Raw genomic sequence first — 16,846 nt, 5'->3', positions numbered from 1 at the left:
GGGCCTTAATTTGCCCAGGTCTGTCCTATACATTTCATCCAGACAATTAGATAAAGCATGGACATTGTATTGTCTACAGACCGTTAAAATAGCAGTCATAGCCAGACCGGTAAAGGGTTAAACTCATTTCAAAGGTCAAGTTATTCAGCTCAAATTTCGAGAACTTCACAGCTATGGTCGGTTACATGGAATATTTATACATTCTGAAAGCATTGTTTTAGACTTTACTGCACACATTATCACGTTGGAATGTGCAGCATTGTGTCATAAACAAAGATTAGGAACACATTATTAGGAAGTTTAACAGGTTTTAGGCACTTTTGGTGGCGCAAAGACTAAGCAAAATAAAGTTTGCAGTGCAGGAAAGGCGTCCCGCCTAGACCGCGCCTCCTTCCCGCCTTGCTGCTGTGCGCGCACACACACACACACACACATACAGAATGGCACACACACGCACGTGCTGCCAAAAGTCAGACAGGCGCTCATGCAGACAAGCAGACCATTTCAACTATTGAGGATCTTTGGTGGACCAATGTGACAGGACCACCTTAGACTTAAGACGCTGACTGGTAAGTTTTGGATCTTCTCTGAAAGAACACTTTTTATTGCTCTGGGGTGATTTGGAGAAAAATGTGTGGGAAATCTAAATATAGTCGCATCATTTGTGGCAATATAGCAGCAGCCGTGAAGCAACACGCAGTGTTTTTTTCTGGGATTTATTTCTAAGTGTAGTGTTTAGGAGGAGTGAGAATGTGGAGTGTACTTGGACACAATGGATGCTCACATGAGGATTTACAAGGTGCCTTATTTTTTTTTCCTTCCCCAAATGGGAAAGTTGTTCTCTGTCTATCGCGCCGTGGGGCTCGCCCACTCCACCCACAGCAGACATATGAGCACATTGCCAAATATACTGGCAAGACATGTCTTTGCATCTGGTTTAAAGGGACAAAGTATTTAAGGAGTCCTGGGATATAAAAAGTATGTCCTGTTGGGAAGGGGGATCATCCCTGATCAACCCCAGCTGTTCACTACTGTACCACGCATGTAGAGATGTGTCTCTATTCACATATGTTGGCAGTCTTTTGGTCTATTCACTGTTCACTACTGTACCACACATGTAGAGATGTGTCTCTATTCACATATGTTGGCAGTCTTTTGGTCTATTCACTGTTCACTACTGTACCACGCATGTAGATATGTGTCTCTATTCACATATGTTGGCAGTCCTTTGGTCTATTCACTGTTCAGTACTGTACAACGCATATAGAGATGTGTCTCTATTCACATATGTCGGCAGTCCTGTGGTCTATTCACTGTTCACTACTGTACCACACATATAGATATGTGTCTCTATTCACATATGTTGGCAGTCCTGTGGTCTATTCATTGTTCACTACTGTACCACGCATATAGATATGTCTCTCTATTCACATATGTTGGCAGTCCTGTGGTCTATTCATTGTTCACTACTGTACAACGCATATAGAGATGTGTCTCTATTCACAAATGTCGGCAGTCCTGTGGTCTATTCACTGTTCACTACTGTACCACGCATATACTGTAGATATGTGTCTCTATTCACATATGTTGGCAGTCCTGTGGTCTATTCACTGCTCACTACTGTACCACGCATATACTGTAGATATCTGTCTCTATTCACATATGTTGGCAGTCCTGTGGTCTATTCACTGTTCACTACTGTACCACACATATAGAGATGTGTCTCTATCCACATATGTCGGCAGTCCTGTGGTCTATTCACTGTTCACTACTGTACCACGCATGTAGAGATGTGTCTCTATTCACATATGTTGGCAGTCCTGTGGTCTATTCACTGTTCACTACTGTACCACGCATGTAGAGATGTGTCTCTATTCACATATGTTGGCAGTCTTTTGGTCTATTCACTGTTCACTACTGTACCACACATGTAGAGATGTGTCTCTATTCACATATGTTGGCAGTCTTTTGGTCTATTCACTGTTCACTACTGTACCACGCATGTAGAGATGTGTCTCTATTCACATATGTTGGCAGTTCTGTGGTCTATTCACTGTTCACTACTGTACAACGCATATAGAGATGTGTCTCTATTCACATATGTTGGCAGTCCTTTGGTCTATTCACTGTTCACTACTGTACCACACACATACTGTAGATATGTGTCTCTATTCACATATGTTGGCAGTCCTGTGGTCTATTCACTGTTCACTACTGTACCACGCATATAGAGATGTGTCTCTAATCACATATGTTGGCAGTCCTATGGTCTATTCACTGTTCACTACTGTACAAGGCATATAGAGATGTGTCTCTATTCACATATGTTGGCAGTCTTTTGGTCTATTCACTGTTCACTACTGTACCACACATATAGAGATGTGTCTCTATTCACATATGTTGGCAGTCCTATGGTCTATTCACTGTTCACTACTGTACCACGCATGTACTGTAGATCAATCAATCAATCAATCAATCTTTATTTATATAGCCCTAAATCACAAGTGTCTCAAAGGGCTGCACAAGCCACAACGACATCCTCGGTACAAAGCCCACATACGGGCAAGGAAAAACTCACCCCAGTGGGACGTCGATGTGAATGACTATGAGAAACCTTGGAGAGGACCGCATATGTGGGTAACCCCCCCCCTCTAGGGGAGACCGAAAGCAATGGATGTCGAGTGGGTCTGACATAATATTGTGAGAGTCCAGTCCATAGTGGATCCAACATAATAGTAAGATATGTGTCTCTATTCACATATGTTGGCAGTCCTTTGGTCTATTCACTGTTCACTACTGTACCACGCATGTAGAGATGTGTCTCTATTCACATATGTTGGCAGTCCTGTGGTCTATTCACTGTTCACTACTGTACCACACATGTAGAGATGTGTCTCTATTCACATATGTCGGCAGTCCTGTGGTCTATTCACTGTTCACTACTGTACCACGCATATACTGTAGATATGTGTCTCGATTCACATATGTTGGCAGTCCTGTGGTCTATTCACTGTTCACTACTGTACCACGCATATAGAGATGTGTCTCTATTCACATATGTTGGCAGTCTTTTGGTCTATTCACTGTTCACTACTGTACCACACATGTAGAGATGTGTCTCTATTCACATATGTTGGCAGTCCTGTGGTCTATTCACTGTTCACTACTGTACCACACATATAGAGATGTGTCTCTATTCACATATGTCGGCAGTCTTTTGGTCTATTCACTGTTCACTACTGTACAAGGCATATAGAGATGTGTCTCTATTCACATATGTTGGCAGTCTTTTGGTCTATTCACTGTTCACTACTGTACCACACATATAGATATGTGTCTCTATTCACATATGTCGGCAGTCCTGTGGTCTATTCACTGTTCACTACTGTACCACGCATATAGAGATGTGTTCTGATAGCTAAACATACACAGAGATACCGCGGGATACAAGTGTCCCAGCTAACAAGTTTTTCGGGATAAGAGCAGTCTCTCGACTAATTGCTATGTTTTTGTTGTTGACAATGACAATGTTGTTGTTGCTAATTATTACGAGCCTCCCCACCACTAGTTGGCGTAGCGGATGTCACAGTGAACCCCAGAAGATCAGACTAAAACACCCGGTCTTACCTGCTAGCAATAGTTTATAGCTAGAGATTGACATAACCATAGCACTAAACTTAGTGTTTCCAACCATAGGAACGAAGTAAATGAGTGTGAAAGATAGTGCTGAGAAGAAGCGAAAGATGTTCATTGAATTTAAGAAACAAATCACCAAAAACAATAAAATAGTCAAATTAGTGAAGCAGCTGAACTTTATCATAGTTAGACAGATTAACATTGTCACCATTTTGTGGACAATGTAAGAAAGTCAGGTCAGTGTCCATGATCATACATTCTTGTTGTCATAAGCACATCATTAACGTATATGACCCAATCCAAACAACCTTTCCGAGTCATGGTGCAGAAAAATAAAATAAAATCTACCAGCGCAAAAAGTCAACACACATGGTCACACAACACAACCTGCTCACTGAACTTTGTGGATATCATAAAAATGTACGTTCCATCACCATAAAACATTCAACATTTTTTACCCATTCATTGCAAGGCATGATGGGAAAAATGCAAAACACTCTCTCCACACTTGTCCATTCTTGACTTGTAGCGTCTTGATATTTCTGATTGATTACAAAGCTTTAAAGAGGTCGTCACGGAAGTAAACAAGGTAGGAGTTGAACTTGTACATATTCTTAATATTCAGAATATATATATACATACCTGCCAACTTTTGAAATCAGAAAAACCTAGTAGCCAGGGTCCAGGGGCCGCAGGCCCCGGTAGGTCCAGGACAAAGTCCTGGTGGGGGGTTCAGGCTTCGCCCTCCGACGCAAAAATGATTATTAGCATTCAGACAGGTTAAAATGTTGCTAAAACCATCACTTTTCTATCAGTCACAGTGACTTTTCAAAACAAAAATATTACAGCAAAAATCATATGGGTTGATTGACATGTTTATTCTGTAAGCTAACTTCAATAGTTTGAAATTATTTTGACAGTTAATGCCAGTTATCCTGTCAACCTTTCACAAGACTTCAATTTGTTAATTGAAAGTATAAACAGTATAAACACTTTTTACAGTAAACAAATGGTAAAACAGTACTAAACAATTCCATTAAAAAAAAAAATTGGTGTCATTATCAACTTTCTGTCCAAGCTTGTATAATCTACTGCCTTGTTCAATTGTAAAAAATATTCTGTGCCTAAAATTCACATTTCTATCACAATTATCATACTGTAAACATGGTAAGCTAACTTCATTAAAATTAATAGTCCTGTCAATAGCATGGAATTACAATTCAAATGTAGTTTTTTTGTAAGCCTTTCAAAATAATTCAAAATATGAAAAATTAATGAAAATTAATTTAAGCCATCAGACACTTGAAAAGTGGCACATCACATCTCTAATGTAATCATTTTAACTTTTCAACAGAAATAGCACTGCAAAAATATTAAGGACATACTTCTGTATTTTGGTAGTTATGCTGTCAACATTTAACAAGATTTCTTCAACTTGGACTTGAAAGCATAAATAGTATAAACACTTTTAACAGTATAACAGTACTAAACAATTCCAATAGATAACATTGGTGTCATTACCTTTTTGTGGCTAAAATCCGAAAAACGTTGAAAGTTTTCCACTTGTATCGCTAGCAACGGCATTAGACTTGTGTTTTTTTGTCCCAACGTGGTCTTTTACATCGCTAATTCCTCCGTGTCCGATCGAAAAATCTTGTCTGCACAAGGTGCAATTCGCGTAGTTTCCACCCTTTTTGGAACGGATAATTATTCCCGGATAGGCTTTTGAATATTCTTCACCGAATGACTGCAGTTTTCTTTTCGGTTTAAGACTCGTATGCGATTTTTCTCCGGCTGATTCCATGATCGTTCGCTCGTTTGGAAACAATGACAACAGGTGCCTCATGCTTGGCAGCAGTGCTATAAATAGCCTCGCGGAATGGCTCGATAGGAAGTTACGGGAAGCAGGTCGAATGTCATTGTTGTTACGCGATTTCGTGAATAAAACTTAAAAAAAAAATATTTTTTTTAATTAATGAAAAACCGTATTTTTTATCACTGCAACCGTAACCCGGAATAGGTTGATGAAAACCGTACTAATTACGGGAAAACCGGAGTAGTTGGCAGGTATGTATATATATATAATATATATATATATATATATATATGTATATATATTTTTTTTTTTATGGTTGTTTTGCATGCAGTCAGTTTTCGGCCCACGGCCAAATTGTTTGAGCCCTAGTCAAAAGGTTTGGACACCCCTGATCTAAACTGATCAATATTGGTGGGTTTAACAGAAAATCAGCTCGAAGGAAATATCGTGAAAAGTTCAATCTCCGAGGTAAATGTTAGACATTATTATTACATTACATGGTGTTTGTGGGGGCAAGCATGGATTAAATTGATTTAAATTCATTTAAAAGGCGACACTGTTTAAAGGGGAACATTATCACAATTTCAGAATTGTTAAAACCATTAAAAATCAGTTCCCAGTGGCTTATTATATTTTTCGAAGTTTTTTTCAAAATTTTACCCATCACGCAATATCCCTAAAAAAAGCTTCAAAGTGCCTGATTTTAACCATCGTTATATACACCCGTCCATTTTCCTGTGACGTCACATAGTGATGCCAACACAAACAAACATGGCGGAAAGAACAGCAAGCTATAGCGACATTAGCTCGGATTCAGACTCGGATTTCAGCGGTTTAAGCGATTCAACAGATTACGCATGTATTGAAACGGATGGTTGTAGTGTGGAGGCAGGTAGCGAAAACGAAATTGAAGAAGAAACTGAAGCTATTGAGCCATATCGGTTTGAACCGTATGCAAGCGAAACCGACGAAAACGACACGACAGCCAGCGACACGGGAGAAAGCGAGGACGAATTGGGCGATCGCCTTCTAACCAACGATTGGTATGTGTTTGTTTGGCATTAAAGGAAACTAACAACTATGAACTAGGTTTACAGCATATGAAATACATTTGGCAACAACATGCACTTTGAGAGTGCAGACAGCCCAATTTTCATCAATTAATATATTCTGTAGACATACCCTCATCCGCGCTCTTTTCCTGAAAGCTGATCTGTCCAGTTTTGGAGTTGATGTCAGCAGGCCAGGGAAGCTAGGGTCGATAGCTCGCTCGTCTGCGGGAACAAACTGCCGCCATTGCTTGCCGTGCTCGCGAGGTCCTTTGTCCCTGAATTGCTCACACACTCCGGCAGATTCAATGGGGGTCTGGCGGCAGATTTCTTTGACTTTATCGTTGGAAATGCATCTGCTTTGAGTGTCGCAGGATATCCACACATTCTTGCCATCTCTGTCGTAGCATAGCTTTCGTCGGTAAAGTGTGCGGAACAAACGTCCAATTTCTTGCCACTTTCACATCTTTGGGCCACTGGTGCAACTTGAATCCGTCCCTGTTCGTGTTGTTACACCCTCCGACAACACACCGACGAGGCATGATGTCTCCAAGGTACGGAAAACAGTCGAAAAAACGGAAAATAACAGAGCTGATTTGACTCGGTGTTTGAGAAAATGGCGGATTGCTTCCTCCGAGAGCGAATAATAGAAAGGCGTTTAATTCGCCACAATTCACCCATTTAGGGTTCGGAAATCGGTTAAAAAAATATATGGTCTTTTTTCTGCAACATCAAGGTATATATTGACGCTTACATAGGTCTGGTGATAATGTTCCCCTTTAACAATACCATTTTTTGAGCTGCATCACAGAACGAAGTCATCTCGTAACCCTCGGTACCACGATACTGTATTTGACCTATATTAGCTGGGAAAGGGTGACGCCCCCCCCCGCAACCCAGAGGGAAAACCGGTAGAAATGGATGGATGGCTGGGATTGTTGTCCCCTCCATGACGTCAGAGCGGCAATGGCTTAGTTTGAGCATCTGTAATGCCCAGAATGTCTCAAAGTGGTCACCTGCATCCTTCAAGCTTTCTGTATACAGTCTTTGTGAAAATTGGCGTAAGTTCTAAGACAAGACAAGCATTTTTACCATTAATTGGTTCACGCGGACCCCAACTTAAACAAGATGAAAAACTTATTGGGGTGTTACCATTTAGTGGTCAATTGTACAGAACATGTACCGTACTGTGCAATCTACTAATAAAAGTCTCAATCAATCAATCAATCAATCAAATTCGCACAAGGCTCACAAGCAGCACAACACATCGTTCAAATGACAATGCTAAGTCTATTCAAAAGAAAGTGTGCATCTTTTTGTGCAAAGTGACATGGCCAACTACTGGCCTGGCATGGATGTTACAGTGTTTTATCGTAAGCAATTGTGTCAATATACACTAAATTTACACAGCTAGGGGGTTAATAATAAATGGCAGAGTGATTAACTGTGCTAAAACGCCTGATGGTTAGTATTACCGTTTTGAATTAAAATGATGGTAACGCCGTGACTGATAAACACACTTTAATACACTCAGATTGTCGACACTGCTTATTTACTGTGAAGCAAGATAGCTGAAATGCCATCATGAATACAGGAGAAATGAATGTATTTCCCTGTTTTAAAACAACATTAGCCCAATCTAAACTTATAAAAACACATTGAATGCTGCTTTTGAATTGTGCTGCTAACAAGCTGTGCTCTCTTAGCGCAAAGTGAAGAATATACAGTACAGGCCAAAAGTTTGGACACACCTTCATATTCAATGCCTTTTCTTTATTTCCGTGACTATTTCCATTAAAAAAGGTGAAATAACTGAAAACATGTTTTATATTCTAGTTTCTTCAAAATAGCCACTCTTTGCTCTGATTAGGCAAAGTGGCCAACAAATGCTAAACACCTCTGGGAACTCCTTCAAGACTGTTGGAAAGGTGACTACCTCTTGAAGTTCATGGAGAGAATGCCAAGAGTGTGCAAAGCAGCAATGAGAGTAAAGAGTGGCTATTTTGAAGAAACTAGAAAATAAAATGGGTTGTCAGTTATTTCACCTTTTGTTAAGTACATAACTCCACATGTGTTCATTCATAATTTTGATGCCTTCAGTAACAATTTACAATGTAAATAGTCATGAAAATAAAGAAAACACATTGAATGAGGAGAAGGTGTGTACTGTATACTTAAATGAATGATGAAAACAGAAAGTGAACATATGTAACAACATCACAAACTGAAGGTGAAGATCCCCAACACCCTTTTTTTTTTTTTTACAAAAATACAACTTTAGCAAATTACAAACACTGATGACATCTATTAAACAAGACAAGACGTAAGGAATTAAACAGAGACAGAATTAAATTTGGCTCAATGAGGAGAAACGCGCACACCTGTACCCTTAGACCAGGGGTCGGCAACCCAAAATGTTGAAAGAGCCATATTGGACCAAAAATACAAAAACAAATCTGTCTGGAGCCGCAAAAAATTAAAAGCCATAGTACATACAGATAGTGTGTCATGAGATATACATTGAATTAAGAGGACTTAAAGGAAACTAAATGACCTCAAATGTAGCTACAAATGAGGCATAATGATGCAATATGTACATATCGCTAGCCTAAATAGCATGTTAGCATCGATTAGCTTGCAGTCATGCAGTGACCAAATATGTCTGATTAGCACTCTACACATGTCAATAACATCGACAAAACTCACCTTTGAGCATTCATGCACAACGTTAAAAGTTTGGTGGACCAAATGAGACAGAAAAAGGATAAAACACGTCCTGGGAAGTCGGCGAAAGTTATATATGTAAACAAACTAAGGTGAGTTCAAGGACCGCCAAAATTAGTAGGACAAAACGGCGCTCGCCAAATACTCGAATCAGTGAAGCATGTTGAATATAAACAGTGTGATTTATAACAATTAGGGAGGTTTGTGTCATGTTTGTCCTCCTACAGAAAACATACTAAAACAAAAAATATTTTTTTACCCCATCATCTTTTTCCATTTTTCATGCATTTTTGAAAAAGCTCCAGAGAGCCACTACGGCGGCGCTAAAGAGCCGCAATGCGGCTCTAGAGCCGCGGGTTGCCGACCCGTGCCTTAGACAGTGTTCCACGCTCTGACGAAAGATTGGACGCCTCCTCTTTTATTTAGACTTTCCCTGATTACATGGCAACAGCTGTTTCTAAGGGAGGGGGGTTGTCAAGAGCCATCGCCTTTGATACAAACAGTTAAAAAAAAAGGTCGTAAAACAGTTCAAAGAAGAGGTGCCTCGAGCTTGGGCATGTCCTGCTTTCTCTCCGCTTTGTAGTTCTCGGGTCAAGACAAAATCTTTCTATGGATTACAATACATCAAAGAAACAGAACACCTTCATGCTGCTTCCCATCCTACACAGTGGCGTTTTACAAGCCTTCTTCTTGGTAGGATCAAAGACAGCTTTTGTCTTCTCGCCAGGCGAGCTGAACTCAATGTAACACGCTTTGTGATAACTCAGATACAATTATTCCGACAAATGGTAAATGTGATCATTTTGGTCAAAATAACCGTGACATGAAACTTTCATATTACATCACCCCAAAATACAGTACAGACCAAAAGTTTGGACACACCTTCTCATTCACATCATGGTCCCAACTCCATTGATAAAGCAAACAATTCCACTAATCAACCCTGATAAGGCACACCTGTGAAGTTAAAAACTCTTTCAGGTGACTACCTCTTGAAGCTCATGGAGAGAATGCCAAGAGTGTGCAAATCAGTAATCAGAGCAAAGGGTGGCTATTTTGAAGAAACTAGAATATAAAACATGATTTCAGTTATTTCACCTTTTTTTGTTAAGTACATAACATTCATAGTTGTGATGTCTTCAGTGACAATCTACAATGTAAATTAAATGTAATCTACAATGTAAACCTGCTCAGTGGCCGAGTGGTTAGAGCAGACCTGGGCAAATTAATGCTTGGGGGCCACTTGTGGCCCGTTAAGCTTTTCAATCTGGCCCGCCGGACATTCCCGAATATTTTTTTTTAGATCTTTAAGATGGAAAGTGTAGCTGTTGTGCAGTGATGTTTTCTAATGACCGTAAGTCTTCAACTATACAAAGTATTTCAATGGTTGGAATCTGCATTTTTGCATGATATAGTAGTTACTATGGTAATCTAATTAGTTACAATGGTAATCTAAGTCACAGCACCTCAGACCAGGCACCAAGTTTGTTGCATTTCGCTTGATTGTAAAATATGTGGATGGAGAGGGGCTGTGAGGATCATATATTGTCAATATTCAGTGTTTTATTGTTCATAGTTAATATTTTAAATCCCACATTCTTTATTTTCATGTACATTCTGGGTTTCTCATTCAGTAAAAAAATATTTCAAATTCCATTCCGTTTTTAGGGCGGTCCGTCATAACGTTTGTGTCGTGATCCGTGGCCCGGATCACGTTTTGTTATTTTCTGTTAGTTTTGGACTCCCTCAGTTCCTGTTTTGTGTACCCTTGAGTTTGTTTTGGTTGCCTCGGTTGCTTATGTTTTCACCTGCCTCTGATTGGTGTTCGGGACGCTCACCTGTTCCCCGAGCCCTAATCAGAGGCATTATTTAAGCCTGCCTCTGCCGGTCAGTCGGCCTGGCTTCTTTTGTTTGCTACACAGAACCTTCTACGTGAGTATTCCTTGTCTTCTAGTCTATACTAAGTGGTAGACTTAGCTTCCAGTGCGATCGGCACGTTGTTGCTTCGGCTTGTTTTTTGGGTTTTTGGTACTTCCTTGAGTTTCGAAGAATAAATCATGTTCCTACCCGAAAGTCCTGTCCGGAGTGGTCCGTTTGCATCCCGGGGACACGAACCTCGCAGCAAGCTGCGACCCCCCGCACGTAGCAGAACATGATCCGGGCCACGGATCATGACAGGAACTCAAGGGTACACAAAACAGGAACTGAGGGAGTCCAAAACTAACAGAAAATAACAAAACATGATACGGGCCACAGATCATGACAGTTTGTAGCATTCAGACATTATTGTAAGGTTTTGTATTAGTGTTCCTAAAAGTCAGATATACCGGGCCCCAGGCACATTTTTTTTCTCTAAATTTGGCCCCCCGAGTCAAAATAATTGCCCAGGCCAGGGTTAGAGTGTCTGCCCTGAGATCGGTAGGTTGTGAGTTCAAACCCCGGCCCGAGTCATACCAAAGACTATAAAAATGGGAGCCATTACCTCCCTGCTTGGCACTCAGCATCAAAGGTTGGAATTGGGGGTTAAATCACCACTGCTGCTCACTGCTCCCCTCACCTCCCAGGGGGTGAGGGTGATGGGTCAAACGCAGAGGATAATCTCACCACACCTAGTGTGTGTGGGACATTCATTGGTACTTTAACTTAAATGGTCATGAAAATAAAGAAAACATTGAATGAAAAGGTGTGTCCAAACTTTTGGTCTGTACTGTATGTTTAACCCTTGTGTAATGTTCATATTGTTGTTACTCAGCCAGCCTTTGTGGGTCGGATGCCTCACAATCAAACACTTTTATGTTAAAATACTGAACAGATGTTTACCTTATCCCAATAAACATCTGTTCAGTATTTGAACATCAAAGTGTTCGATTGTGAGGCATTAAAAGCCACAAAATGCAACAGGTCCATCAGACCCACAAACGCTGGCTGAGTAACAACAATATAAACGTTGCACGGAAAATGTCTCTGCTAGTTTCTGCATCCCACAGGGATTCTTCTTTTGTGTTTCTGCACCTGCGGTTCTCACACAAGGTTGCAACATTGTTTGTCAACACTGTCTGCTCTCATTTTCTCGCACATTTGACCCTCTGATGTTCTGTGTACTTACACTCTGTCCTCCTCCTGTCTAGGCCTGCTGTGTGTGTGTGTGTGTGTGTTCTATTAGCCCCGGGTCCAGTGGACCCGTACATCTTATATGTAATATAAATGTGTAGGGGGGGTGTATGGTGTGTGGTCATTAAATATGTATTCTGATATATGTTCTTCACAGAAAATGAGCCAAAGTCAATGAGTCTCAGTTTGGAAAATGTATTAATCGTATCATTTTTCTTTTAATAAAAAATGAAAACGGGTCCCACAGACCCGAACACCACACACGAGTCACTTCACAGCATCCCATTCATGCTGGACTACAAACGGCAATCCAAAAGTAGCAACTGTGCATGTTAGTAAGAAGCTATAAGTCATTATTGGACAACGTGTTCTCAAAGATGGACCAAAATAGATGAGCGACTTAAGTTGATGGGTTCCTTCTCGTGTGTAAAAGCGGCGATGACAGGCGCGTTGGAGAGGCGAGTGCCTGTTTGAATTCACACATTCAGGTGGATCAAGCGCACGGTAAAGGGGTGTGTGATGTAGCGTTAGGAAGGTCTGTATGCAACTGTTCAGAAAGTCAGCAGCAGATGAAAATTCATTTAGCAAAGAATGTTGCATGAAAGTTTTACAAAGGACCTCCTCTGGCCTCGCCACAGGATTCAAACTGAAATCTAAGTCAAATTAAATATCTCAAATAAGGGTGATATTTGCTTATTTTCTGTCTGATAAGATCATTCTTCTCACTAACCAGATTTTATGTTAGAGTGTTTTACTTGTTTTAAGTGTTTTGGTCCTAAATGATCTCAGTAAGATATTACAGCTTGTTGCTGAGATTTGATGACCTATATTGAGTAAAACATGCTTGAAACTAGAATATCAAGTGTTGCAAAGCTGTGTCATCAACACTCACAAGTATACAACTACTTTTTTAAAGTCATCATTTCTTACTTCAAGCATGAAAAAAAAAAATCATGACTTTGACACAATTGTGTCTCATAATTAAAACAGATGACAGCCAAATGGACTTTGCTGTTTTATTTTCAATGAAGCAATAGAAAATAGGTACTCATATAGTAGTACAGTTGGCACAGTACAGTAAACTGACAGTTAATATTTAAACATTTAACATTTCTAACAATTTTGAACAGAAATAGTTCATGCACATTCAGATAAATTCTTCAAAATTACAATTAAAAAATGTTTGGCCGGGGGCCGGGCTGTATATATGCGCACTAATTGACTGAAAGAGCACGCACTTGGCACGATGATGTCATGTTGTCAATGGAAAAATGCATTTTTAGACAATATGATTTGCCTGAGCGGCTAGGAGACCCCGAGAGTAACAAGCGGTTGCCTTGTTGCCTTTCCATTAAGAACAATAAATTAGTTTTTAGTATAAGTTTGCTGGTTTCAAGAAATGTAATGCCGAGCGCATATCATTATGTCAAGATAATGGCACTAGCATTTACTTCATTTAAGAATATTTTTCAACATACTGAGCAAAAAAGTCCCTTTTTTTTTACCAGGAAAAGTGCACTTATTAGTGAGAATATACTTATTTTAAGGTATTTTTAGGTTCATTGAAGTTAGCTAATTTGACTTGTGTTGGAAAGTCTTGATAAGCCACATTTTCTTGTTCTATTGGCAGATAGTTTTAAGTGAAGAAGTTAAAAATTGTACTGATATGATCCAGTTTAAGAGGTTGTTCAAAATAATAGTGCTTACAGAGTACAAAAAAGAAGAATTATGAGAAATACTTTCAACCTTATTGAAAATAAGATATTCTTCATCTCAGTATGTTAATAATGACTCAATTAATTAATTAATTACATATTACAAAACTGTTGTATACTAATTCATAGATGTTATTTTATTATATAAAAAGGTCAGTAAATGATTCTATATATTTGTAAACGCTTTGAAGTGGGAAAGGGGTAGGATTAAATAAGCTTTGCTTCTTCCTACTCCTTTTCAGGCATGATGTAAAATGAAATGATATGAAATTGTGTGATGTATTATGATGTACGGTAAGTGTGTTCATGTTCGAAATAAACTAAAGAAAGAAAAAAAAAAAAAAAATGTTTTGCTTGGTTTCTTGTTTTTGAACACTGACTTTTTGCAGTGAATGGAGAGACCACAGGCAGTTGTTTTTCTTTAATAAAGGCGGGCAGGAAGCAGCGTGGCTTATCTCCTCCTGAGTTTCTGTTGTTTGTCCAAACTGCCTGAGTATGCCTTGACAGCTCATGTTGCTGCTATTCCAAAAAAAATTTAAAAAAATCAGCACGCACCCCCAGTGACAGTTGCTGCGTCTTGAGGGCACATGAGGATGGCAAATGTGATTCCAGCTGCCTGCCCCGATGGCATCTTGGCCCCTTAATGATGGAGAGGACTGTTTGTTCTCTGGCACTTTGAGCTGCGGATCAAGTTGCAAGTCCCATTGTTGATGAGAGCTGCTATTTAGCTCAAATAAAATAAACAAAACAGATGAGGGGGATCTTACAGCTGTTATGGTGTCTTGAAGGAAATTGCACTTTTTTGGGAATTTTGTTCACAATCATTATGAGGGACAAGAACACATTTTTTTTAGGATCCTAAAAATGATATTTAAAAAAAAAAGAAGCTTGCAAAATGCGGCTTCTGGAAGTAATTGTTGTAGCCTTCAAAGCCTCTAAAACAACTTAAAAACCCTCAATCAACGTTTTATATACACACAGCAAGTATATATATATATATATATATATATATATATATATATATATATATATATATATAAAATGTAGTAACATACACCTTCATAACAATATGTAATATGTACAATATACACACTGCAAGTATATATATACACATATATATATAATGTAGTAACAGACACCTTCATAACAATATGTAATGTTTTATATACACACTGCAAGTATATACATAATGTAGTAACAGACACCTTCATAACAATATATAATATGTACAATAAACACACTGCAAGTGAATATATATAACGTAGTAACAGACACATTCATAAAAATATATATGTTTTATATACACACTGCAAGTACATATATATATATATATATATATATATATATAATGTAGTAACAGACACTTTCATAACAATATGTAATATGTTTTATATACACACTGCAAGTACAGTATATATACAATGTAGTAACAGACACCTTCATAATATGTAGGATGTACAATACACACACTGCAAGTATATATATAATGTAGTAACATACACCTTCATAACAATATGTAACATGTACAATATACACACTGCAAGTATATACATAATGTAGTGACACCTTCATAACAATATGTAATATGTACAATATACACACTGCAAGTGAATATATAATGCAGTAACAGACACCTTCATAACAATATGTTATATGTTTTATATACACACTGCAAGTATATATATAATGTAGTAACAGACACCGTCATAACAATATGCAACATGTTAAACAGATGTTTATTCGGATAAAGTAAACATCTGTTCAGTATTTTAACATAAAAGTGTTTGATTGTGAGGCATTAAAAGCCACAAAATGCAAGGGGTCCATCAGACCCACAAACGCTGGCTGAGTAACAACAATATGAACATTACACAAGGGTTAAGAACTATTTCGATCTGCAGTATTTTAGTACTTTGTACTGACCTTTTTAAAATATACTGGAGTTGATGATGAATCCTTCTTGATAAGTAGTGATCTTTTTCTTGTATTATCCTACAGTATATTCTCTTTCTGATTTTGCTGGCATGTAGGTTCCACTGTCCACCAAATTCTGTACCTGCTGAGATAATTAAGTCAAAGTTGGATGATTTTTAATGCAGGTTGTCTTATTTCTTGTTGTCATAGTCATCAGCATTATTAGTTCTAATATCAGCGAGAAAGCACAAGTAAAAAGCTATATCCATTAACGGTCCTTACAATGAAATCATGAACAAGCGAGCATGTTTGTGAATAAATCCAGAGTTGACTGATTAAAAGAGCCAAGCACGCCGCCGGCGCTCAATTAAGAGGCTAAAATCTCGGTGATTAAGCTTCCGACTGTTCAATGCGAGGTAGGAACAGCTGCAGATGGTTATCAATAGAGACCATCAAAACAGAAGCCACGACCCTGGAAGCTATCTTAACTGTAGAGGAAGATGGTTTGGATCGATATAGTACACATTGTACATGTTCTACATGCTCTGCTGTAGAACGCTAAGAGTACAAGCAAGGAGCACATAGAAAAGCCCAAACTAATGCAGATTTTTATAACCGAACCTTCTTTCTGTTAGGTGACAGTCCTATGCACTCGGCCTGCTAAATGTGTGGTTTGGAAGAAACTGTTCCAAATGACATCTAAGTGGAGAACCTTACTTGTTTCAGTTTAGTCATTTGTGTAGCACATTTGAAGGCAAGCAACCCCAGCTGGCCAAAGTGCTGTACAGATATAAGAAACTATTTAAAAAGTAGTGCACATTTACATTGTAACACAACGGGATTAATAAAGTACAATAGTAAAAATATACATTCAAAGAAGT

General features: G+C 38.8%; 1 protein-coding gene across 1 annotated transcript in view; it reads left to right on the top strand.

Moving 5' to 3' along the window:
- Window positions 1–428: 428 nt before the first annotated feature.
- The window catches only part of thrap3a (thyroid hormone receptor associated protein 3a), a 32,614-nt gene continuing 16,196 nt past the window's right edge, over window positions 429–16,846 (top strand). Inside the window, exon 1 of the mRNA XM_061958536.2 lies at window positions 429–569. The gene's annotated coding sequence lies outside the window, so the exon portion shown is untranslated. The remainder of the gene's footprint in view (window positions 570–16,846) is intronic.

Source organism: Nerophis lumbriciformis, linkage group LG04 (genome assembly GCF_033978685.3).
Source record: "Nerophis lumbriciformis linkage group LG04, RoL_Nlum_v2.1, whole genome shotgun sequence".
Classification (NCBI taxonomy): domain Eukaryota; kingdom Metazoa; phylum Chordata; class Actinopteri; order Syngnathiformes; family Syngnathidae; genus Nerophis; species Nerophis lumbriciformis.
Note: the sequence above shows the minus strand (reverse complement) of the source record. Positions and strands in the feature narration are given on the sequence as shown.